Genomic DNA, 27,886 nt, shown 5'->3' on the forward strand with positions numbered 1-27,886 from the left:
TAACAAATACCTTAGACTGGGTACTTTGAACAACAAACATTCATTTCCCACAAGCCTGGAGGCCGGGCAACCCAAGATGGAGGTGTCAACAGATTCATCGTCTGTTGAGACTGAGTTTCCTGGCTTCTCACTGTATCTTCACCTGGCCTTAAGAAAACCCATCTGTCATGTGTCTCTTCTTAAAAGGGCACTAAATCCTTTCATGAGGACTCCATCCTTAGGACCTATTTACTTCCCAAGGCCCCATCTCTAAATACCACCACGTTAGGGATTATAGCTTCAATTTACAGATGCAGCGGGGGTTGGGGGGGGTGGTGGGGAGAGGCACGAGCATTTGGTCAATACCATATAGTATTCAGAGTATGGCAGTTTTCTACCAAATGTTTGATCAATCAATCAATCAATAAATAAATAAATGAGAAAAAAGAAAGAAAAATTTGGCGTAACAAGTGTAGCAAATTTGGTTTATTCTTCACTAAGTTCTCATTTCATCAACTTACAGGAGCTGTTCCATTAAGGAAAAGAGAGAATCAGAACTGATCCATTAGGTACTTAATTTGCAGAGCTTAACATTTTTAAACCGTGTTATTTTCATACATTAATATTATAGCGAGGACCAGGCCCACATTTATTATATATATATATATATATATATATATATATATATATATATATACACACATACATATATATTTTAAGAATTCTGCTGTCACTTTCGAAATACACGATTTTGGCAATGCTGCAAATGACTGAAGACCCATGGTGGTGCTGTAATTTTTAAAGATGTCTATCCTTTTGTCAGAGTTTCTGTCCCAATTTAAGTGAACCCTTCGTAAGGACTAGAAAACTCTGTGAAGGCGAGAGCTAGACAGGGTGGCAGGGAGGCGTGCAGAGAATCCTGTTCAACAAGACTAATACCAGCAGACATTTACAGTCTGTAACGGTAGCCAGGGACTCAGACAGCTTTATTGATGTGTCATCAGTCTGAGAAGAGAAGGCACCACAGCAGGGTGACAAGGACATGTTCTGTGTGTTCATCGATCTGCAGTCTCCCATGGGAAACTCCACATATTTCTGAATGTCTTGAGTGGTTTTATTGATGCAGCTCCTGCCAGCTGAGTGGGGAATTGGAGTCACCACATTTATTTTTCATGTCGTGTTAGCACTGTCATTTAAAAATTTAATGTGTACATAGATGATGCGAGGGAGAGGGGCTGCTGAGTATCTCATCTAATCGTTTGGGGGAGGGGGTCTGCCGTGGAGAATTGCAAAACTCCAGTAAGTGAAAGGAGTACAAAATCTGCCTGAGATGTATTGTATGTGGCTTCTATTCTGGAATTTCTGCAATCCTTTGTTACTGAAATCCTGTATTGCTGCGGGTGATGAATCTTGACCCATGAACCAGCCAATGGAGCAAAACTGTCATCCAAGAAGATGATAGGGAAAGCTGATAGAACTTTAATACATGTCTAGTTTGTGAGTGGGTATATTCATGGGATAGATTGAATTAGGGCATGTCAGTGGATCATAAAGTCATAGACCTAAGAAGGACTTTGAAAGGTTATGTAATCTCCAAGCTAGAAAGGCTTTATATTGTATGGAGAAAAGAACAAAACAAAATTAAGAGAAAAAAAATCCCGCAGTCAGTTTGAGGTATTAATTTCAATTTTGAAAGACATTCGTACAAGCTATTTGCTTATAATTCCCTTTTATCATTAAATATTAAATTCATAATTAGTTTCTCATAAAAACAATAAATTCTGAAGCCTTTGTTCCTTGAATCTACTTTCTGACTTCTCTTTTCTGTAGTGTACTTAATTATTAATTTATCAGTTACCTGAGCCAACTTACTATATGCCCAGGTATGATGCTAGAAATGATGTTCTAAAAATGTTCATCACAATTAAATGGGGGAGGAGGGAGCAATCCTTACTCAGGACATTTGGAGAAGTCAAAGGAAATCCTGCCCAAGCCTGCGTTGAGGTTGGGAGAGTGTGGGCAACATTAGTGTAGGTTTCTTGGAGGTAACTGAAAGTGTGTATATTACTATGTACATATTTCACAACTAGTGTGTTTCAAATATCTTTAAAACCATTGGCCACGGTGGAATGGACCTTCCTATTTTCATTTAGAATGTTTTCTTGTCTCAGAGTCGTGCATCATTCCTTGCTCTTTGTTAGGAACCTTACACTTGTAGCTTTAAAATATTTTTTTTTTCCATCTCAAGATATAACCCAAATCACAGCCTTCCCTTCATGACCAAGTTTTCTGAAATAATTATACACAACCCTTCACTCCTTAACCTATTAATATCTGGTCTCTGTCCCTACTGCTCCTGAGAAATAGCCGTAGCAAAGATTGTTTAGGGACACCAAGGAGTTTTGAAAGTCCATATCTCATTTGATGTCCAAACAGCCTATGGCCTCCTCCCCAACTATTCCCAAGTTAGGAAAGCTGAACCTTTGGCCTCTGAAGACCTTCACTGATTCCTCTTCTGTGGTTGCCCGCCATTGTCTCTGGTGGTTTCTTTTCTCTTCCCTTTCATTCCAAGTGATGCTGATCACTATGGTTCCATTTTTATCCTTCTTTCTTCTTTCTCTCTCTCTCTTTTTTTCTCCTCACAACAAGTGATCTTATTTATTGATTTTATGAGTGTGGGCTCTTCAATGATCCTTAACATTCTGGTAATTCACAAATCTCTGTGACGACACACAGACGACTTCACACCAGGCGCAGGTGCATAGCTTCATTCACATATACTGCGAGCCTCTGTAACGTGAGGGTCCAGCCCTGAGCTCCTCATCCCACTCCCAGCTGCTCCCTTCTCTGTCTCCTGATTCCTGACCACCCACAGAATGGCACCACCAATCACAGTCTGTTTGGCAGTCTTCACTATTTCCTCTTCTTCAGGAACCCCAACACTTTGCTCCTGATTTTACCCCTTTGATACTCACCCACAGTTGAGAAGCATCAGTGACTATTTCTAAGGCCTTGACAATTTTTTTCCCATTCATTTCAAAACAGGCAGTGTGAAATCTTGCAAGTAGAATCACCAAGAATTGCTAGATAAGGACCATTCCTGGTTCAAGGGCAGAGAAGATTGGGGTCCACTGTCAGAAAATGGGTAGAGTAGATGATAGCTATTATCCACCCTCATAAATTAGCCATTCCTCTTTCCATCCCCTGGAATGCCTCTGATGCCATTGAGCACAAGAAAAAAATATATATATCACCCATGGATTATTTTATTTTGTTGTAACAACCACCATTGTCTGCATTTTTAAAAAGAATGCTTCAGAGTTGTAAACACAAAGAAAATTATTCCTATTGTGAGAATCATAAGAACTGAAGTTAGGTTTAGCATTTTTTTTTTTTTTTCTCCCAAATGCATTGGGAAGCCTCCTAGGCTTTTGTAGCTGGAGCATCATATAATTCTATCTGCTGTGCGAATTATGTTTTATATAAGCAAAACAAAAGAAACAACAAGGATCAACATATGATAATATCTAAAATTAGGTTATCAATAGACCATGGAGAGAAAACAAACAAGCAAATGATTGGAAATACATCTTGAAATTAGCATTACCAAGTCTTTTTGATGGATTGGATTAGAAAGTATCAAGTGATTAGATTATCAAATGATTGGATTAGAAAGTATCAAGGTTCTTTGCTTGACAAGTGGGTGGATACCTTACTAATTTTCTGAAATGAGGGAGACTAAGGAGAAATAGAATTTGGAGAGGTGTCAAGAGTTCTGATTTAGCGGAGTTAAGTTGGAGATGCCCATTCAATGGCTAAGTGAAGTAAGCAGTTGTGCATAGAGGCATGGAGGTGTATCAGCTACTATATTGTATAGGAGGGGTGCATTTGCCTGTTCAGCTATTCTTATACGAATACGAACCAGGTGTTTCCTCTGTGTTGACACAATTCTGTAGATATAGACACCTACAACCAGACGATACAGCATGGGTTGTGTTTCAGGAGCCTTCTCGCTGGGCACAAGCTGCATGGTCAAACTTCACCCTGATTCCAGTCTACTTGCTTGCACAACTTTATCAATTAAGAGAAAAGGAAAGAATCAGTTCCCAGGGGCTTACTCAGAGTTGTATTCCTAGAATGTTCCTGAAGGATGTTGGAAGGGCATCAACAAAGATTCCTAGCTCACAGATATCGGTCAGTCCTCAGAACTTCACTTCTGGCACTTTTGGCGTATGTCTTGGTAAAAGAGCCCTACTTTCTGGTGGAGTCAGGTTTTTGGTCTGTTGGTTATGTTAAAGAAGCTGGCGTGGAGGTGTAAGGGGAAGACAAGGTGCTTAAGAATTAGAGATCGCTGGGGAAGAGTGGCAGGTGATATTGTAAAGGAAGTACAATGGAAAGAGAAAAGTTAGAGTGAAGGGAAGAGAGTGGAGTTCCAAGTTGGGATAAAGGATTTTATCTATCTCTAAATATTATTTTGTAATAATTTGGTGGAAAATAGTTGCTATGAAATATGATGATTATCCTAAGGGATGAGGATTTAGAGAGCTGCAGGTGGGGGGCGGGGGGTGGATTCTCAATGTGGAGGAAGCTTTGGCAGCAGGGGAAATTATATAATATGCCTTGCCAGGGTTTTCAACTATGGGTAGGAGTAACACCCAAGACTTAATGGTGGACCGCCAAGCCAGAAATTCTGAAAGGCTCTCCCTCATCCCATGTTAATTGCCAATTAACATATCTCTAGCAGAGGGAAGCCCTCACTTTGTCAACATCCCCCGCTGCTACAGTGCAGCCAGTGTTTATGCTTCTGGGTTGAGTGTTGCCAACTCTCTTCCAGAGCAATGCTTGGGTTGCCAATTGGCCAGCAATGTCACGTTGCACCTCACAGTTAGTTAATAAAAATGCTGAAGAGAGAGTGCTTTCTTTGGAGTAGAGTAATGCTCTGTGCTGGATTCAAGAATTTTTTGGTAGAAGAAACTTACCTGGATGTTGGTAAGATTTCATGATTCTGCAATGCACTAATTATGCCAAAGTGTGTCAATGGTTTTCCAGGAAAATGGAACATGTTGAACTTTAAAACAAACAAACAAACACAAACAAAAAACAAAAAACCCAACCACTTTCCAATGGTTAGAGGAAAAAGGAGCCAGAAGCAATAGTAAAACACTTGATCCAGTTCCTGTTCTCCGCAGCAGAGGGGTGATAATAGCTTTTATAAATGCTGAAGGCCAGTGTTTCCTGCTATTGGGATCACTTTGAGCTTCATACTCCAGCTTCTGCACAGACTTCCTGCCCTATCATCCTCAAATTGTTATGTTCAACTGATGCTTTTACATTGTCTCACTGCTGCTCTCCTAGTTTCTAGTGTCAGATTCTTGACTTGGGATTCACAGTTAAATGAACCAAAATGTAGAGTCATTACTTTCTGCCTTTTTGTCTCCAGTGACTTGTGTAACTCCGTGTTTTTCTCTGTGTGATGTTTGTAATAGAAATATTAGATGTCAACAAAGAAAAGAAAAGATACAAATGATGCTATGAAGATTTCTGAAGAGGGAAAAACATTCAAATCTGAAGTTTTAAACTGCAAATCCCTTTGTCAAAAAGGGAGAAGGAAAAAAAAAGGGAATCAACAGAAAGTCTCAGAAGTTCTAATTCTGCAGCCTTTTCATTAAGAAAGGTTAAAATATATTCTCTCATAAGCCAATGATTTTAGTGGGTGCTTAAAAAATCAAACAGGCCCTAATTCGTCTGGAACTTTTCTTAATCTCTAAATTATTATGGATGGACTGTACATGATGTACAGACAGGGTCAAATATGATACTGATGGGGCCATCCAAGAACATCTAACTCAAGATTTTATTTGATAATTCAGCAAATTTAAAACCAGAGAAAAACAATTACACATGTCCCAAATTTCCCACTTCTGAATAAAGGCAGGGCAGGGGGAGCTTCCCTCCAAGACCAACGATTCCCTCAACAACTCAGTAAAAGACGCTGCCATGGTACCTCTGCATCACATAAATTCATATACACAAAAATGGAACTTGGATTCATAAATACTTAGTCAACTTACTTAGTCAATTATTTTTTGTTTTGGTTGCAATAGTCCCCTAATAAGTGTGTCAGATTTCACTTAAGCATGAATAGTTTGTGAGCAGTTAGGACATATCATGGTGGGGAACTTACCCCGTAACTTCCTTCCTTTAGGGTTCCTTCATTGGCAGATGAGGAGAAAATAATTTCTATTTACGTCTGCATCTCAGAAAGGCATCTGGTGGTCTCTCAATATCCTTATGAGAAAGAAAAATAAATGTTAGTTGAGAACACCAATTGGTAGATCCATAGTTTAAATTTATATTATAACTGTCTTATACTTTTTAAGGTCTGTTTTAAAGAGGAGGGGTTAGCTCTCCTTTGTGTGATATCAAAGCATGCTCCAGGACAAACGTGCAAAAGCCAAAGATATAATTTGCTTGGTTTTAAAATGTAATGGGGTTTCTTAAGCGTAGTGAATTTCCTGTTGCTGGGAGTTGAACACGCTCAACGAAAGAGAGAAAAACCTACATCTGACGCGGTTGGATGTAGGTACAATACTTCTCAGGATATTTGTTGTCAATACCCATGTATATTATAAAATTATTGGGAATTAAAATTGAAAAAAAAACTTTCGTTCATATATTTTATTATCAATCAAATGAAACAATGTTTTATTCTATTTTTATGTATTTGTCTTGAAACAAAATTTTAAAGCAGTTGTGAATTCATTAAAAATGTAGTAAGCTTATCACATGTTAACACAGATAACATAGTTTTATAAGCCTATCTATCATTCAATAAATTTTAGCGAGAGAATGGCATTGTTTCACATTTTCGGGAGAGAGCTGGATTTGCATATTGGTTTCTCATTCAGCCTATTGAGATACTCGGTTTCATTTGAAGTACTGAGAACAACCTGCCCTTTCACCGGTTTGTAGTTTGAAAGGAGGTGGTGGTGGTGGTATTTTAATCACCTTTTCAGATAATTGTGCAAAAGTGTGCATGTGAGAACTCAACAAGTAGAAGTCTCTCGAAGGTTCATTGCAATGTGGAATCTGAAGCCATATTGCTTTCTGTATTTGTTATATTAAGAGGCATTGGTCTAGCTCACACTTTGATCTTTCACCAATGCATGATTTTGTAACATCGTGCATTTAGTCGTGTAAAAAAACATGAGATGGCTAAGATATACAGCAATTCTGAATACTGGTGGATTTTATTATCTCATATCAAAAAACCCCACATTTATTAATATCACTCATCTAATCAGAAAATTCTTCAAGTATTGGGAAGTGGTCACACTCACTGGGATGGATGCAATCAAATTTCAGACTTGTGTTTGAAAGACAACATTTTACCATAGGTCACAATGCAGGCTGCTGTTTTCTTTGAAGTGACAGATTTCTCTTTGTTAATTTTGGGGAAAATAGCTACCAAGTAGCCAAGTGTACAAAAACACAGTGTGTATGTCAGTTGTTTTATCAAATGAAAATGGAGCTCCAAGGAAAAGCGTGTGGTTCAGTTTACAGCTTAGTCACACCAGTCCTTTTCCTTGAGGCGGCCGTCGTACTTCCTTATATCGTTGGGACTGAGTTAAATTGAGGAAAATTAGAAGTTTCTACTGCTTCATGGAGGAACATCTTAAGTGAAATAGGTATTCTCTGGCTACAGTGTGGGTTTGAAATACAGTAACTGCCAGCTTGGTTTGTGCCACTGCGTAGGTTACTGCTAAGGCACCATCACTTGGATCCACTGTTGTTTCTGAACCATCATTGGAGAAATATCCTCGCAGCAAAAAGCCAAATAACATCTTCCCATCGTTATGAATATGCTTTTGAACCGGTGGGGTCCCTTCGATGGCCTAGGGGCCTCCCAGCATTTGGTGACCCAGGCTTTGAGAATCGCAGGCCGTGATTAATAGCACTGGGTCTGGATGAGATACTCTGTTTTGATTTCCGTCTCTACTACTTACAAGTCGGTGACTTGGGCAAGTTAACAAAATCTCTAAGCCTGTTTCCTTACCCCTAAAGTGGGGGTGACCATGGTACCCGCCACATAGGTAATTGTGAATAATTAAAGACATGATTTTATAAGCCAAGCAGCACGTCCCTTGACTATAGTTAACATATTTTGACATATGTCGCCGGTATGGTGATGATGACCAAGCTGTTAAGGTCAGTTGTGTGATTTGGACCGGTTAGAAGTTAGGATAAAGGACCTTCAGATCGCATTCGATACTGAGATTCTCTGATTATTTTTGACCTCTAAAAGCTACTGCCACCACCACCACGAAACTTAAGATTCAGCTACATCGATAATTTTTTTTTTTTGGGGGGGGGAGGAAGTTTTATGTTTTTCACTTCTAAACAGAATCAACCCAAATAAACATACCAAGTGTGTGAAACATAGCACGTGAGTACATAGTGTGCAATATAAGGACAACCTCAAGCCTCCCCTTTCCCGTCAGAATAATTGTGCATAAATCTCTTCTGTATAAGTGGTAGCAGCCCTTTGCCTTATTTCTAGCTTTTTGCAGCATAACAGCGAGGTTGAGGAAGACCTGAATGTCTGGATTTGAATCCCATCTTAGTCTCCTTCTAGAAGTGCAGCTATGGGCATGTCTTTGAAGCCCTCTGAACCTCCATTTCCTCACCTGACAACTGAGGGTAACCCTTGCACTACCTAATGGAGCAGGTATGGAGGTTCACATTTGTAAAGTCCCACATACAGAAGAGGCATGCAAGCAAAAAAAAAAAAAAAAGTTCTCAGGTTCCTTTGTCAGAAAGACTCTACTCCTGACGAACTTTCGTATGTGTCAGTGTATATATTCCATGTTTTGTGGCATCGCCCTAAGGTTGGGATTTCCAAGACAAATGAACTCATCATATGTCCTTGAAGCTCTTGAAGTCAAAAGGTGAAGGTGGCATTTTTTTTTTTTTTGCATGAATTGTTGGTGAGCATGGATGACATGACGACATGGCAGGTATGGGAGAGACAAGGGTGACACATTGAAAATATTTAATAGCTAATAAGCCGTGAGTACCATTCCAGAAAATGGATGCAAAAAGAAAAAAAAAAAAAAGACCAAACAAACAAAAAAACAAGTGCTAGTCCTGACCTGGAGCAGGGATCTGCATCCTTAGCAGGCATTAACTCCTCATTTGCTGGGTCCCAGGAGATGCACCACGTCCTATGACCGACACATTTTCTGTGGGCTCACTGTAGCTGGACTCCTGCGTGTCAGCTCATTCCTTCCAGAAAGATGGTAAGCCCGATTTCCCTGGCGGCGGGTGAGTTTGTTTCATCCCCTCTCGATACCAGGAGAGTAATTTCCCAAGTGAAGCCACGTTCATGGGACTGAGCACAGGAGTTCTATTCCTAACTAGCTTCTTAAGAACTTGAACAGGTGGAGTAGCTTGAAGAACCAGTCCACGGCATCACCGAGCAGAGGACACGCTCCCCTCGCGTGTGACCTTTATGACTCAGGGTCAGAGGACCCAGTTCACTGTGCAGCTGAGACCCTGGCAGTCAGAAAGAATGATCATAATTGGAGCCAATGACGAGGAACTAGCATCACCTTACTCTGCATAACTGGGGCCTTTGAGTCATCGCTGATAACTTCCCCTGAAAAAAATAAAATTTGCTTTAGTCCTGTGAGCAGACGCTGCAGGAGCCAATAGATCTCCGAGGAACCAGCTGGACTCGATCCTGTCCTGCAACTCATCAAAAGCCTTGCGAGGTCGGTTACCGTTTGCAAAATCTCCCAAGCATTGATCCTCACAGAGGCGGAGAGAGTTCAGCTGGGTTCTTTAATCCCACAAGGAGTCAGAGGCATTGGCACTTAGCAAATCCTCTTTTAATTTGCTCGCTGAGGAAATTCAATCGAGACATCATTAAAAGAAAAGAGGCCAGCATGGCAGCTTGGGCTGGTCTGGCTTCGAGCTGTCACTGTGTTCAGGGGGTGGCGGTGATGGGCGGAATGAGATTTCCTTGCTTCTGGATAAGCTTCCGTCAAGGAGCCCACATTTCTTTCTTAAGCCAGAAACCAATACAAATTATATATGCATTTAAAAAACTAATAATAAAAACTATTATTTTTTAATAATAAATTATTATTATAATAATAATGGACCTGCTGGTCCTGACCTGGACCCGCTGAGTCCTTCTCCCAACAGTAGATAACGAGGTGATACCCCAGTTCTAGGCTCAGGTACCAGTTTGGAAACCCCTGGGGGACATCAGATCATCAGATTGAAGGAGGCCGGTTGAAAAGCAGGGACTTCTGAAAAGTGGCTGGAAAACAGAGCAAAACTTAGGATGAGTGTTGAAGCCAGACGTGTGAGGGAGTAAATCAAAACTTAGACTTTTGTTGTTTTAGGCAAGTTATTAAACTCTCTCTGAATTTCTGTTCTCTGATGTATAAAATTGGAATAATACCCCTTCCCAGGTGTTTTGTGATTAAATGCTCAATTTGCACAAGAGTTTGGCAACTCGAAGGGATTTCCTGACACCGAGTTCCTCTCGGGGTCAGGTTCAGAGGCTTCGTCACTGAGCTCCTAGGGTTGGAGCCCACCTCCCCCACGCGCCAGACCCAGGAGAGGCTACTGGGTATCTTCAATCCTCTGGCCGGACAGAGCTCAATATGGAACACGCATCCTAGGGGCACCCGGGGGGGCTCAGGCGGTGAAGCTTCTGGCTCTTGATTTCAGCTCAGGTCATGGTCTTGGTGTCGTGGGATCAAGCCCCACATTGGGCTCCGCACTCAGTGGGGAGTCTGCTTGAGATTCTCTCTCTTTCCCTCTGCGCCTTGCCTCACACCCCCTCTCTCTCTAAAATAAGTGAATAAATCTTAAAAGAAAATGCATCCTTTATCAGAGGGTTTTTGTGAGTATTATGCAGAAAGGGCTTACAGAGTTCCCAGGGAAGAGCCAGCACTTTCTCTATCTTATCACAGCATATTAAGTATATGTACTCAGGAAGCCGAAGGCGACCACGGGTTTCACCTTTGCGCCGTGATATTTGTGACAAATCAGCAACTTTCTCATGCTTGCAGTTTTAAATTTTATCTTGTGTTCTTCTATTTCATTACTTTTGTGTTTTGTGATGAAGACTGTTCAAAGGAAATATTAAATATTGCTCTACAGATTGCACACCTTTGTTAAAATTTTTCTTGATTAACCCAGTATCTCTGTTCTCAAGGCTAATGGTAAAGATAGCAGCTACACTTTCGCCATCGTTCTTGTTTTATTGTGGTGGGCAGTAAGACTGGAGAATAGTTTTTTTTTTTTTTTTTTAATATATTTGTGAATTTATACAATGGCAATTCTATAGTTTTCCCAACCCTAGCTGCATGCCTGATTCTATTTGTTTTTGTTTGTTTGTTTGGTTGGTTGGTTGGTTGTTTTTTTTTTGTTTGTTTGTTTTTTTGCCTGATTCTATTTGATTTGAACTTTTCACTGTTCATAATCCTAGGTCAGGCATTTCTTTACCAACTGTTTTGTTCCACCCTACCAACCATAGCCAGGCTCTTCTCACTACACCCAAAGCACCATGACCTAAACCTCTTTTGTGCTACACCTATTGGTTTTCCTTTTTATTTTACTTTTTTTTTAAAGATTTTATTTATTTATTCATAGAGACACAGAGAGAGAGAGAGGCAGAGACACAGGCAGAGGAAGAAGCAGGCTCCATGCAGGGAGCCCGATGCGGGACTCGATCCTGGGACCCCAGGGTCACACCCTGGGCCAGAGGCAACGCTCAAGTACTGAGCCACCCAGATACCCCTTCTTTTTTTATTCTAAAATAACTCGATTTCTAGAAAAGTTGCAAAGATAATTGAGGAAACTCCCATGTACCCTTTAACAACATGTACCAATTTTACTCATTTTGCTGCATTTTAAAAATAATCTGAGTGTTTATATGTGTATGTGTGTGTGTATACATATATGTTGGTAATTATATGTATTTAATTATTTTAATCATTAGAGATTAGATCACGTTCATCATGCTTTTTTACCACTTGATGCTTAATTACCATACAGTAGTAGTCATGCCCAGGATATTTAATATTGACACGATGATGTTATCTAATGGATGATGACATGCTGGTTCAATTGTTCCAAAAATGTCATTTATAGTATTTTTTTTAAATTCCCATATTGGATACAGTCCAGAATCATGAACACATACTGCGTTTAGTTGTCATGTCTCTTTGATCTCTCATACTGATTATTTTTTCACTGAATTCCAACTGTCTTGCAATATTATATTAGTTTACATGCTTAAGATAGTGATTCAGTGTTTTTATACATTACAAAATGCTGACCACACTAGGCCTACTTACCCTCTGTCACCATACCTAATTATTATAACGTTATTCACTGTTTTCCGTATGCTGTACACCATAACTCTGTGGCTTGTTTATTTTATATGTGGAAATTTGTACCTCTTAATCCTCGTCACCTGTTCCATGAGGCCTCCACCTGTCTCCCTTCTGGCCACCACCAGTCCTCTGTATTTGGCAGTCTGTTTCTGTTTTGTTTTGTATGTTCATTGGTTTTGTTTTTTTTAGATTCCACATGTAAGGAAAACTAGACAGTACCTGTCCTTCTCTGTCCAACTTAATTCACTCAGCATAATGCCCTCCGGGTCCACCTGTGTTGTCATGAATGGCAAGATCTCATTCCTTTTTCTGGCTGAGTAATATTCCCTTGTATGTATGTGTGTACATATATACGTGTGTATTGTGTGTGTTCATGCACATGCATCTTTTATTTTTAATTTTAAAATTTTCTTTGGCTTTTTAAGTTTTCCTTTGAATTCCAGTTAGTCAACATACAATGTTACATTAGTTTCAAGTTTACGATATAGTGATTGAACAATTCCATACGTCACCTGGTGCTCTTCAGGACAAGTACACTCTTTTACCCCCACCACCTCCCTGATCCCGCTGCCCTTTGGTAACCATCACTTTGTTCTCTATAGTTAAGAGTCTATTTTTTGGTTTGTCTCTCTCTGTCTCTCTTTCCTTTTTCCTTTTGTTCATTTGTTTCTTACATTTCACATGAGCATAATCATATGGTATTTGTCTTTGACTGATTTATTTTGCTTAGCATTATGCTCTCTAGCACCATCCATGTGGTTGCAAATGGCAAGATGTCATTCTTTTATATGGCTGAATATTTACACACACACACACACACACACACACACACACACACACATTCTTTAACCAGTCATCAATCAGTGGACACTTGGGCTGATTTCACATCTTGGCTATTGTAAATAATGCTGCTATGAACAGAGGGGTACATGTATCCCTTTGAATTAGATTTTTGTATTCTTTGGCTAAATATCTAATAGTGCAATTTCTGGATCAGTGGATAGTTCTATTTTTAACTTTTTGAGGAATGTCTGTAATGTCTTCCACAATGGCTGCACCAGTTTGCATTCCCAGCAACAGTGCACAAATGTTCCTTTTTCTCTACCTCCTTGCCAACACCCGTTTGTTGTTTGTTTGTTTATTTTGTATTGTTGATTTTAGCCATCCTGACAGGTGTGAGGTTATATTTTACTATAGTTTTGATTTGAATTTCCCTGATAATGATTATAAACATCTTTCATGTGTCTGTTGGCCATCTGGATGTCTTCTTTGGAGAGATGTCTGTTCATGTCTTCTCCCCATTTTCTAATTGGATTCTTTGTGTGTATGTTTGTGTGTTGAGTTTTGTAAGTTCTTTATATATTTTGGATACTAACCCTTTACCAGATATGTAATTTGCTAATATTTTCTCTCATTCAATAGGTTGCCTTTTAGCTTTGTTGATTGTTTCCTTTGCTATGCAGAAGCTTTTTATTTTTTTATAGTCCCAATAATTTTTTTGCTTTTGTTTCCCTTGCCTCAGGAGACATAGCTAGAAAAAAAGTTGCTTTGGCTAGTGTCAAAAAAGTTACTGCCTGTATTCTCTTCTAGGATTTTTATGGTTTCAGGTCTCATATTTAGGTCTTTAATCCATTTCAAATTTATTTTTACACATACATATATCTTTGTCCATTAATTTATCAATGGACATTTGGATTGCTTTCGTCATGTTGATTTTTAATTGTATACTTTCTAGTCTTCTCTGTACTAGATTAATCATTTTGAGGCAGGGCTATTGTCCACTTTCTATTGGAATTCTTTCATTACCTAGCATGGTAAATGATCTATGAATGTACTTACTATATATTCATTATGAATGAATAAATGAATAAACTAATGAACCAGGTGGATTGGAGCAATAGTTTATTTATTTATTTGAACAGACTTGACAAATGTTCATCAAAACAGCAGCATCAACCACAACTATACAAGCAAATAATACTACGGCACACACTTGGGATTCATTGGGAAATCACACAGGGATGTATGTGAATAATCATAGCTTTTTATTCCTGAATTTCTCTCATTAGAAGTATATCAGAAGATGAGAGGGTGAATGGACAAAAACACATGGACAGATTAAGTTGAAAATGTTGAATTGATGTACCAACTGGATAACCCATGTTTGCCCCCCAGCATGAGCCTTATTTGTTTTTCCTGTCATGGGCCTTGAAAGTGGCTTAAGAGAATTGAAACTGAAAATATGAAGACTGTGGATGTTACCAGTCTATGTTGTAAATGCTAACTAGAGTAGATAGTGCAAAATATATGAGGATGTTCCAAAGAACATCCATATCATTCCAATTATATGGAATTATAATTATATGGAAGGATAGCTTCCTTGGAATTATATGGATTGGAATTGGAATTATATGGAAGGATATGGAAGGATAGCTGTGGAATTATATGGAAGGATAGCTGTGAGGTCCAAGAAGGATGTATGCAGTGATATTTGAGTTAGAAATATGGGACTAAGGAGTGAAACGGAAATACAGAGGAGAGAGAGAGAATGAGTTTAACCATTTAGCTGTAATTGGCAAAAGCAGGAACATAAGCATGGTAGGGGCACATATTGAATATGGTTAAGAGTTCTTTTAGGTTTCAAAGTAGAGTTCTAGGATTTTTGCCTGGGAATAGAAGCTAGGCTGTCTGGATTTGATTTGATAAATGATACAAATTGTTGAAGATTTTTAAATAGGAGTCTGTTTGATGAGAGTTGTGCTAAAACTAAATGGAGATGTATCTATCTCCCAAGAAGCATGCAGCCCATCTCCATTTCATAAAAGTTAAGACAAAATGAATGTTTATTGAACCTTAGTGTACATTACATCAACATTCCACATGGCTGTGATGTTATTCTTCTAATGGATATTTCGTAGCTATTAAAACTTAAGGAGAAAATCGTTTGGGGTTTTACTTTTAATGACAAATTGGTTAAGACCTTTGAGATTTGCCACATCCCAGAGTTGAATATCTGCCAAACTACAAGAAAAGAAAAGAAAAAAAAAAAGTGCCTTTGTTACCATAGTTACAATGAAGTACTTGTTTCCTCCATTAACTGAAAGACAATATAACAAAAACAAAAAAGGAGACAAATTTATCTTCTCCTACTCAGCAACAATTTAGGGGAAGAAAAAGCAATGGACTCAGAACTGTGTAATTTTAATGACTGGCTCACTCTTTCTGAAATGTGTACAAGGGGGAAAAAGTGTTTATTTCAAAAGATGATGTGTATTTCAGAAGATAGTGATGCTGATACTGAATATTATTGTTTTCAGGACAAACTAAACCCATTAGGAAGGAATCCTGAGAACTATTAATAAGCCGCATAGACCCTTGTATTGCTCCCCTCCCTCTCTTGCTTCTTTCTCGTTCAAAAGCAGGCACAGCTGGAGTTCCATTAATGAGTGTCAGCGAGATCAGATGGGTTTTTTCCAGACCACAGACCATCAGTTGTCATGACAATTTGATGTGGTTCTTTAGGTCATATGTTGCCTGTAACTATCACACCAACTTATTTCTTCCTTAGGATGGGGGAATGTTGGGTGTCAACCAGCCTTTCCTATGATCGTTCGTGATTCTGTCTGTTTTCTCAGAGAATTTTATTGCCATCCAATTGGTACAGAGACGGCTCTTCATCTAGACTTTCTAACAAAGATATAAGATTGCAGTGATATGGCAACTAAGAAAAAAGTCTTTTCCTATATTTGGAGGGGTATCCATGATTTTTTTTTTTTTTTAATGATAGGCACGCAGTGAGAGAGAGAGAGAGAGAGGCAGAGACACAGGCAGAGGGAGAAGCAGGCTCCATGCACCGGGAGCCCTACATGGGATTCGATCCCAGGTCTCCAGGATCACGCCCTGGGCCAAAGGCAGGCGTCAAACTGCTGCGCCACTCAGGGATCCTGGGTATCCTTGATTTATCCAGGCCTCAGCAATGTAAAATTCAACATGCCATCATCTTCTCCCGTCCACCTTGCTTTTATTGTTCCAACCATATTCACAGGCTGCAGATCCCTTGCCTTTGAGCTCTTAGGAAAATTGAAGACCAGTTCATTCAACTGGAACATGTTGATATATCATGCCCCTTCATTTCTTCCTCTTCTATGCTTCTGTGTTATTCTGTTAATAATATCATTATAGAACTAACGTACCAACAATCTGTTTAAATATCTTCTTCTCTGTTAGTCGGTGAGTTATTTTTGATGAGAATGTACTCTCCAATAATGTAGCTGCTAGCCACATGGGACTATTTAAATTTGAATTTATGTAATAAGGGTAAATAAAATTAAAATTTCTTCAGTCATTCTAGTCATTCTAGTCACATTTCACATGTTTAGTAGTCATATTGGCTACTGGGTACCATACTGGGCAGAGTTGATATAGAACGTTTCCACTATTCTAGAAATACTAGTTAGGGAGGCTTGAGTGGCTCAGTAGGTTAAACATCTGACTCTTGATTTTGGCTCAGGCCATGATCTCAGGGTTGTGACACAGAGACCCACATGGGGCTCTGCACTGGGTGTGGATTCTGCTTGGGATTCTCTGTCCCTCTTCCTCTGCCCCTCCCCCCACCAGTACACACATGCATGTGCATTCTCTATCTCTCTCTGAAAAGAGAGGAAAAAAGAAGAAAGGAAAGAAGAAAGAAAGAAAGAAAAAGAAAGAAAGAAAGAAAGAAAGAAAGAAAGAAAGAAAGAAAGAAAGGAGAAAGAAGAAAGAAAGGGAAAGAAAAGAAAGAGAAAAGAAAAGAAAGGAAAGAAAAGAAGAAAAGAAAAAAGAAATAAAGAAAGAAAAAAAGAAAAAATAAAAGACCAAAAATCAACAGAACAACAAGAAACGCACACCCCCGAAATACAAAAACCCTCACTACCCCCGCAACCACCGACCCTCCACCACAAAAAGCAAATCCCCTCCCCCCCTCCCCCTACTCCCCTCCCACATCACCACCCCCCCCAGAACATCAAAAGAAAAGAAAAAATGAACGAACCAGTGGGACTATTGTGATCTAACTTGCTAGTCAAAGAGTGGTCCACAGACCAGCAGCCTTGGCTAGATCTCCTCTACAAATGCAGAATTGTAAACACTACCCTAAACCCAGTCTGCACTTTAAAGTATTACAGGGTCGTTTCTCTGCATATTAAAACATGTAAAGCATGGGCCTAGTTAATAAATGTTTTTTTGAATGAATAAGCAAATGGATGAAAGAGCCCTACTTTGGTATACACACAAGGGGAAGCCGGAAAAAGCCCTCAGAGTTCGGTGATTCCGTTTTAGATTAGGATCACCAGTTTCTACTCAGCATCCTATTTGCCTTTCAACATCATTCTTTAGGGAGAGTAAAAGAAGGATTAGTCTATGTAAAATATGCAGGTGATATATGACTGAGTCAAGTATTTTATATTTTTCAGACACTGTTTCAGGGTACCTTATTCATCAAAGTATATTAGCATGTCTCCATAATCTCTGTCTGCCATTCCTTAGCTGTTGGTTCTAGGGGTGACAGTCAGTGATGTTTCTAGGTGCCTTAAGAGAAACATTGAATGATTTATCCAGAAATATTTATGGGAAGTTAGCCATAGAGAATTTAAGTTTGATTGAATAGAAAACTGCAGGTTATATCATATTCTCCTTCTTTTGGGACCTTGAGGGGAAAAAGACATGTCAGGGAAATAGTCCCTTTCTTTGGAAATATTATAGATATTAATCTTTAATGTTTTGTTGTATAAATTCTTTGCTAAGCTGAAGAACCTGTCTTGAGATAAAGATTGGTAGGAGGAAAATCCTTGATACTTATCTGAATTGGTATTATCACCTTGGCCAATGGAATATTGTACCTTGTGGATTTTTTTTAATTGATTTTTGTTTTCATACTGCTTAATCCATCTCTTTCCACTTGTTTGTGTTTGTTGGGTTTATCTGTACCATCCCTGGAGTTTCACGGAGACTGCCCACTTCCTGTATTCCAAGGAAAGATCTCCAATGGCTCGTGTGGATACCACATGAATGTGTGTGTAAACTCTGCCCTGCCCTAGGAAACACATAGTCTACATACTATCCTTGTCCCAGCCTGAGCTGGAAAAGATGAGAGGTACTTTTGGGGGTGCTGAGGCTCTGGGGTAGAGAGGCACAAACAGAATTCTCCAGCTGGAAGTGAAGAAGGGATATAGATGCTTGCCACAAAGGAGCTGCATAAACCACAATATGTCAGATAGTTTGAATCTCAACTCTACTCTTCACGAGCTGTGTCACCTCACTAATGTCATTTAACCTCTTCTGGCCTGTTTTGTCAGATGCAAAGTGAACCAGATAATAGTACCCTTCTCATGGGATTGTCAGAGTATCATTATAAGAATTAAATAATTTAAATACTTTAAAGGGAGCCCGGTTGGCTGAGTTTGGTAAGCAGCCAACTTTTGATATCAGCTCAGATCATGATCTCAGGGTCATGGGATGGAATGCCATATCAAGCTCCTGGTCACCAGGAGTCTGCTTGAGATTCTCTCTCTCCCTCTGCCCTTCTCCCCACTCCTGTGCTGTCTCTCTCTAAAATAATAAATATTTTTTAAAAAGAAATAATTTAATATGAATTAGATGTTTTATGCCTCACAGATATAAGTGTTGTTTTTTTTTTGTTTTGTTTTGTTTTGTTTTTTAATTTAGACTGTGGTCACTAGGAGCACAAAGCTCATATTAATAGAATTTGCCTAGCTTAGTCATTTACATAACCTTGAAGATATTCGTTAGCTCAGCCCCTTTTGAATATGTCACAAGAAACTATAAAGTATGAGTAACACCTCTTTCCAAAGAGGGTATTCCAAACTACTTAGTAGTTCAGCAGTCAGGGATCTGTCATAAAGTGCCACACTATACAAAAGATTAGGCTCTCTGTTTCCTCCTCACTTGGAAAACTCAACCATAACCAACAACAACTCCAATGAAAGGAAGTCTCTGTTCTTGATCTGTCTTGATCCAGTTCTTTTTGCCTCGTTTTGTTTGTTTGATGTTTCTGAAGTGTTTGCCTGGATTCTGAGTTTTGGTGTGTACACCCCAGAAGTGGCTACAGAGTGTGCAGTTCAGTCTGTGCTAGGGAATCTCCCTCCTCTTCTGCTCCATATGACTGACTCTGAAGCTGCTCTAGCCTGAATTTGTTATAGCCCCCTTTTAATCTACTCTACAAGTTGTCCTTTCTCCCTGCAGCAAGAGAGGAGTACAGATGCCCCTTTGACAGGAACACACACTTCCTGCCCAGGAAGTGTTTCTCCTTCACAGTTGGCCAAGTCATCATTTCCTGTGTGGTTCCATTAAATGTCCTTTTGTTGAAAGAAACTGGTGCCATTCCCATTTCAATATCTGTAGACCCAATATTAATTACGAAGGAAGCAGATTGTTCCAGTCACAATGGTATATACCCAAAAATACATCATTGTATTATTGTCTGCAGCTTGAATGAATTGCTCCATGAGCTGAATTTATGTCTATGAAAGCTGTAGTCAGCCACTTTCCTTTCATTTCAACCAAATGGGGCTTTCCTTTGTGATCAAGATATTCAAATGCCACCTACTCGCTCTGTCTGGAATTTGTGGAAGCTAGTGGCTTATGGGAATTACATTTTTTTTTGTCCAAAGTAATCATATAAAATTACTCATTGATTCCTTTGCAATGGGAAAGTGTTACTTTTATCCAGAAAGAAGAAGTAGGTAAATATATATGTGACTAGAACATCATGTCCAAGAAAGCACTGTTGTTTTAAAGAGATGTTTCCAAAAAAATAAAAAAATAAAATAAATAAAGAGATGATGGTAGGAATAGGTATTTTAAAATCCAATTATATGTGGATGTAGGCAAGACATTGGTTTTTCTAGGTGAAACATAAAATGGCACCACCATTTATTATGATTGCAAGGGAGAAACTTTTCATCTCTCATTGATTTCACAACATTCTTGGATATGGATTGTCAGAGGCTTTTACTGTCACTAAACGGTGGTAAGGATGGATTTAGGTTTTATAAACTTCCATGTACAGTAAGGACACTTGAAATCATACTTCTAAAATATAGAAGCCACCGAATGTTCACGAATGTTATTAGTTAGCCTGTGGTCTATACTGGGAAAAGAATGATGCTAATGGTAATTATAGAACAGTTGCCTTCCACATAGGCCAACTGTAATTTAAGCCAAGAGCTGGTTTGCCAAAATTGTATAGTCTTGGAATTCTAATTCATTGATTCATTCATGCATGCATGTACTTATTCATTAAGTGATTACTTTAGATATATTTTGAGAGATTAATATTAGGTTCTGGAGTTCAAGTCAATGAGGCTGACGTGTCCTACCCTCAAGGAATTTATAGTATTGCGGGAAAGGCTGACAATAACGGTATATTTATGAGGGAAGATACTGGGTGTCTGAGAATATATGGGAAAGGAATCCAATCTAGTGTGATGGTTCAGGAAAGGCTCCCCTGCGTAGGTAACTAAGCTGAGAACTAAGAATGAGGGGGAGTGAGTCAAGTCAAACATTAGGGGTTAGAGAGGAGAATGTGCAGATTATTCCAGGAAGAAGGAATACCATACTGAAAAATTGAAGATGTGGTTAAATACAGTGAATTCATGGAAATGAAAGAAGCAGGGAATAGCTGAAATGAAGGGAGTGAAAGGGAAGAGGTGCATGAGATAAGGTGAGACCAGGGTTTATCAGTCTCAGCACTTTGACATTGCGGGCTAACTAATTCTTTGTTGTGAGAAAGCTGTCCTAGTAATGTAGAATTTTTTGCAGTATCTAGAGGTTCTGTAAACGAGAAACCAGTGCATACTCATGACCATTACTATAAAACTAACTCCAAACATTTGCAAATGTCCCCTGGGGTACAAAAATCTATGCACAATTAAGAACCAGATGGTAGGATCAATGAAGAATCAAAGCCTGTTCTGGGCTGCCTTGTCATAGCCTTGCTAGGAATTTAGATGTTTATTTTTGGGACAGTGGAAAACCTAGAAGAGTTTTAAGTTGGAGGATGATATAAGATTTACGCTGAAAAAAAAATTGCTTGGATTATAAATGTGAGCCTGTGGATTATGGAAAGATAAGAGGATTTGGGATATCAGAGAGGAGACCAATGCAGTAGTAAATGGACAAAATGATAGTAGCTTGGACTAGGGAGATGGGGAGAGAGAAATGAAGAGATTTTAGAGCTGTCTCAGAGATAGAAAAGGCTGAACTTAGTGATAGATGCAATGTGGGCACTGGGATAGGAAAGAAGTAGGTGCCCATTCCCATGCCTTATAACAGATTTCATTGTTTGTCTTTTACTTCTCCACCTTTCTCCTGTACAAACTTTATTCTATTTTATGCTTTCTCACAGTCTTTCCAGAATGCTCTCTGCATCCACTTGGGTTTCTGACGTGACCAATAGATAGAAATATCAGCATATTGTTAGTAATAGGCCCTAGAATGGGAAAAAAAAAAAAAAAAAAAGATGTGTTTGTCAGGAGAGCAATGACTGAGTTGCATTTGGGATTTGATAAGTTGCAAGGGGCCTGTGAGATGTCCAAATAGAACTACAGAGCATTAATAGAAGACTGGCTTGGCAATGTATACACAGAGGCACGTCCTCCTTGGCCCCTAATTAATGGACCAGGGAAGAACTGGTACAGTCCTGAATATGTTGTAGTCACTGTGTCCCCTTAGACAATGACTTGGACACCATGTAGAAAATATTTGGTAGAAAGAGAATGGAAAGAAGTCTTTTGCCAGACACTCTAGATATACTGGGAAGGAACCAAGTTCAGTAGTGGATATTTGACACCAAACTAGTGGTATATGCACATCCCAGACTTGGGAATCTGAATCAGTAATCAGTGCCTTCCTGGTTTGGTAAAATGATCTCATCTACGGGGATGATTTGCCCCACAGTCATCCAGTCCTTCCTGGAATCCTTTTCTACTTCCTATTTTATCATGCCCTAAATTTTATAATTGGAGAAATAAGCAACACTCCACTAAATCTGTGCCACTCCATTACATTTCACTGGATGTTGAGCTGTCTATGAGCTGGATTTTGAAACATTGTAGTTGGCATCACTAGTTTTAATTAGTGCCTTTCTCCACATCCTAAAGCTTCTCCCTACCTTATTTTCATTGTGGACTGTTTTTGATAACCAATGGCATCATGCTGGTTACAGACGTTTTGTGACTGGTGTGCACAACAGGAATGCTTTGCTGACCTGTCAGATAACTGAATATGCCCTCAAGCCAGGATCTTGTTTTCTTTGGAACCATTGTTTGTTAATATTCAAGGGCCCCATAGCTGTTTTATGAGTGATTAGAATGGGGAATCTGATAAGACAATTCCTCCAATAGCCAAGGTAAATTAGGAAAGTAGCAGATATAACGCTGATTGTCAGTTCACCTCTTGGAGTTAAAAAAAAAAAAAAAAAAAGAAAAGAAAAGAAAAGAAAAGAAAAAAGTCTCTTTCCCCAATCTGTTTTAGTTGCAGAACTGTGGGAAAGCAAAGTGAGAGGTGATAGCATCACTTTCATTAAACAAATGCATATGGGATGTCATGTGATAAAAGATCCGTGAAGAAATATGATCTGAGCCAAGGAGCATATAATTGGCTGGATGGCTCTGATCTTCTTTCTGAGTGAATGCATAGTGATTGATGCCATTCAAGTTCATGGAGGGCTTTACAGTCCCCACATTTTTAGAATCCCTTTGAAAACCAGCAACTTCCTAGATGAGACACCTCTGTCCCTCTCAGTAGCTGTAGTGGAGACTGTGTATACCCTAATATCTTTGGTTCAAATCCGCAAGTACTGAAGCACCAAGACATTTAGGGAGTTTGCAAGGTCAAAAGGCATAGTATACGCAGCCTCTGGAATCTGTCTGCCTGGATCCAAATCCCATCCAGCTCTGCAACCTCTTTATGCCTCACTCTCCACATCTGTAAAATGAAGATGACAAGAATACTTCCATTCCATCGAGTTGGAAGATTAAGTGAGTTCACATATGTGAAGCATCCTTGCCACACAAGAGATGCCATGTTGAGTTTTCTATTGTCATGGAGGCAGGGCGTATATGCAGTCATAATACAGTGCAATGCCAGAACAAAGTGCACAGCAAACAAGTCACAGAGAGGTGGGGTTACTTTACCCCATCACGTAAAGCAGTGCTGGCGCTGGGTTTTATAGGATGCAGAATTTACCATGTTGGCAACTAGTGAAGAGAGCAGCCATAGAAATGGAACAGCATTTGCAAAGATGTAACAGATCAAGCAGCATGGCATTTCTTCTTTTTTTTTTTTCTTCTGTATCATTATTTTTAATGTCCAATGTTTATAGTATGAGGGCCAGGGCTTTCTCCCCAACTCAAGTTTATACATTTTTGATTGGCTTGTGAGGCCAATAGGGATACTTCTTCTTGTCTAATTTGGTTTCTGGGAAGTCTTCATTCAGGTCCTCAATGGTCATCCGATCAAATGGAATTATGTTCTTCATCTTCTCCAGCTCTTTTTCTTATTCTTCTATCTTGGCCTTTGAGAGAGACAAAAACTCAGCACAGCTTTTCACATCTTCTTTTCCCTCAACATCCAACCTGGACAGTGTATTTATCCTCTGGCACAGGAACCTTCAGGGCATTAAACTTCTTGTCAAAGTCATCTACCAAGTAAGGCTTTGCCACATTGGCCTTGTAATAAGCAGAGTCAATAGCTGGTGGTTTCTCAGGAAAAGTAGACAACCTGGAGGTAAGCATCTCATTCCAAGATTTCAGGGAGTTGGCAATGGCCTTCCAGTTTGGGGGTATGATCTCCCCAAAATCTACCCAGTCAATGGCTTTTAGAGCAAGTTTTCACCCAGCCATCTTGAGATCCTTCACCAACCCCAGCGGTCCACACTCCACAGTCCAGCATGGCATTTCTGATGAACTATGAAGACTTTGAACAGGATTTCAAAGCTGTAGGTTGTGAGGTAATGGGACACACAGCAGAATCTATGGACTGTAGGGCCATGCTTAACATATCAAAGAATTTGAACTTTATGGTGAAAGGATAAAGATTCTAGTTTGTAATTGTTCTAGCCTAGGGATTATATTGTAATTTATCTTGGCTTTATTAATTTATTATTTATTAATAATAAATTAGTTTATTAATTTATTATTTATTATTTTTTATTAATGTTTATTAATCCAACATTCACGTTAGCCTGATGCTGCAAGCATTAGGCACCAATTTAATGGTCATAAACGGTGGTCACCGAACGTTGAGATTCATCAGCTCCTGAAGCATAATACTGTGCTGGAAAGAGAAATGTACTGAACTCGGAGCCAGAAGGCAAAGAAGATCTTCATCTGGTGGAGACTAAACTAAATAAAATTCAAGAAGTAGAATGATTGTTTGTAAGCAAAAGTCCCCCTGAAAGACAAGAATTCATGTCAAATTTATAATTTATAATTAAGTCGATAGTATTTCTTGAAACTATATTTCTCCAAAGACCCAAATTAGCCCTCAGCATATCAATGTATTCTATATTGGATGAAACAGAAAAAATGCGAACACTATAATGAAAAAAAAAACACTATAATGTTCACAAGTACAGAAATAGTAATAGATCCTTTAGAGTAGCTCAGTTATTTTTTTAAGATTTTTTTATTTATTTATTCATAGAGACACAGAGAGAGAGAGAGGCAGAGACACAGGCAGAGGGAGAAGCAGGGTCCACACAGGGAGCCCAACATGGGACTCGATCCCAGGTCCCCAGGATCACACCCCGGGCTGCAGGCTGTGCTAAACCGCTGCACCACCAGGGCTGCCCTAAAGTAGCTCAGTTATTAATAAAACTCTTCACCAGGTGTTCAAGTTATAGGCCTCCTGTTGGGGCTGGTTGACCTCCATGGCCTTGACGGGCCCTGAAAATTCTCCAACAGTGACTCAGAGAACACTGAGGGAGTTAGGGGGGTAGGGTTCCATGCTCCCTAGTCCATCCTGAACTCAGCTGTAGGGACTCTTATCTATTGCGTATGAGAAGGCCGCCTAAATAGTTGCTTGAAGAAAGGAGGTGAAGCAGAAAAGGTTTTAAAAACCAACAGTTGGATTGAGTCATTTCCAAATGTCTTCCAAATTTAAAACAATTCTAGTTCCAGTTTTCATCTCTGCTCCAGTAGCCCTTGAATTCCTCCGGCACTAGCTGTAATGCTAAACTCTGGATCTTTTTCCCAGTAGAAGAATTCACACGTATTTTAAAAATAATAAATAAACCAACCTTCTGTAATTTTGGCTCATTTGACCATATTACATTTTCCAGATCCTTCCTTTGGCTAACTCCAATGTCTTTCCCCCCTCTCTGCATCTTTCCTGTTCCAGGGAATTCTTAGACCTTCTGCTGAGGTCCCGGAGGCAGCTTTGGCTATCCTCCTGGATCATCTTAGGGTTGCTTCGAGGAAAACAGTTCACATCTCTAGACAAGGCACTGTTTTGCTTTCTCTGTTAATTTTTTTTTAATTTCTTTCTTGCATCTAAACAATAACTTGTCTTCTTGTCCTCTTACCAAGCAGTTCATCAACTTAAGTGAGCCCTGCTTTTTTTAGCAGACACCCACAAAAGCTCAGTGAGCATATAACAACAAGCATCTATTGGTTTGGGATCAGCTGGAAGGTTATGCTGACTCTGACCCTCTCATTCACATGTTCAAGGTTGGATGAATGTTGGCTGGTATAGGCTGGCTTCAACTGGAGGATCCAGGAACTTGGGTCTCTGCCCTTCCTGTCTCATTCTCTACCACCTTCACCAAGGCATGTTCTCCTGACACAGAGCCAGAGGAACTCTTGAGGCATAAGTTTGGAACTGGCAGACTGTCGCTTCTGTCTCATTCTAGAGATCAAAGCAAGTTTCTTGGCCAAACCTCGTCAGAGTGTGGGCAGGTCACCCCATCCACAGGAAGGCACTGCAAAATTATAGAGCCAAGGGAGAGTCAAAAAAATAAGCCTCTTATTTCTAGGTTTCTATGCAGAGCACTAGGAGGTATTATGAGCATCTCTCAGGATTATGTAAAGTGTGTAAATGCATTGTGTCTGTAGAAAAGTGCTGGGGAGAATGGGGAAAATCTTATTACTTTTGCTCATACGGTTTTGACATCAACCATACAGTAGAAATCAAATCTCTGTCTGATTTGTTTAACCTTTGCATTTACAATAATACATGGCTAGATATAGCAAGAGCGCGCAACCTGACATATTAACTCTCCACACGTAATGATTAAGGACGTTCAGAGGCTACCCGATGTGCTAGCACTTTCCGAAGATGATAACCAGGTTCTGAGTCATGTTAAATTAAGCCGCTAAGTCTCCTCCCCCTTGTGTCTATGTTTATAAAAATGATGAGGCCATATTTTCTTATAGCTCTGTCGACAGACAACCTGTAAGTGTTCTCATATTTGGGCTCTTCTCTATGACTTTGAAATGGCTGAGATACCTTGAATTTAGAGAATTTTGTTCTGTAGCAGATAACAAAAATGTAAACATATGTATGTACATATAAATATAAACATATGCACACATACGCACACTTATGTAAATGTACTCACATGCATATATTCATATATGATGTAAATGTATATATTATAGGCTGTATACATTATTTGACCCGTATTTAACGTTTATAAAATACTTTCACATTCATCTCCTGAAGAATCTGCCCAGAGAGACGATCTGCTCAGAGGAGGACCTCCAAAATTGTTGACTGAATGAATCTACTACGACTCTCATTCATTTTCAATCAACACGTATTGATTACAAGGTTGAGGTCAGATTCTACAGTCCAAAATATACTCGTTCTGGGAGTTGTTTAACCACCAGGATTCAATTTTTCTATCTATAAAATGAATGTATACTTGAGAGTTCAATATGTTTATGCGTGTAAGTTACTTAGCACACTGTCAGGCACCGAATAAGTTTGAAGAAAGGGAAAAGAAGAGGAAGAAAGCAAAAAGAAGAGAAAAATGTCACCAACGGAAACATTGGTGGCAACAAAACCTGGAGGGAAATTCCACTGGAGAAGCCTTGTGTGATGAGAGTGTCCAAGGGTCTGATGCCGAGTCTGAAGGGTGGATGCAAAGTGCATTCAGGGAGGGCGGGATGGGCAACAGGTAGCTCAGAGAAGGAAGGCAGGATCAAGGTGCATGACTACGGAGCAGCCACTGCAATCCGGTTTCAAATATGGGAATGGACAGTAGGCCAGAGAGCCATTGATTAAGCAATAATCCACACAGTAAGTAAAACAGATGGGTGCCTACAGGGCCTGGCAGTGGCCAGGAGAGCAATTGAGTCACTGGAGTGCATTTTGGAGGGTGGCAACCTGACCAGAAAGAAAATTCAGAGTGGAGTATGGGCAGGATCAGGAATCTGGCAGCACTGGGGACAATGGAAAAGGATTTCTCAGTTCACATATGAACTACTGAA

General features: G+C 39.4%; 1 protein-coding gene and 1 pseudogene across 6 annotated transcripts in view; one reads left to right on the top strand and one right to left on the bottom strand.

Moving 5' to 3' along the window:
• LRRC4C (leucine rich repeat containing 4C) overlaps window positions 1–27,886 on the top strand; it is a 1,155,661-nt gene that overhangs the window by 412,050 nt on the left and 715,725 nt on the right. The window lies entirely within an intron of this gene.
• LOC111090931 lies at window positions 23,791–24,295 on the bottom strand (annotated as a pseudogene).

This window comes from Canis lupus, chromosome 18, assembly GCF_011100685.1.
Source record: "Canis lupus familiaris isolate Mischka breed German Shepherd chromosome 18, alternate assembly UU_Cfam_GSD_1.0, whole genome shotgun sequence".
Classification (NCBI taxonomy): domain Eukaryota; kingdom Metazoa; phylum Chordata; class Mammalia; order Carnivora; family Canidae; genus Canis; species Canis lupus.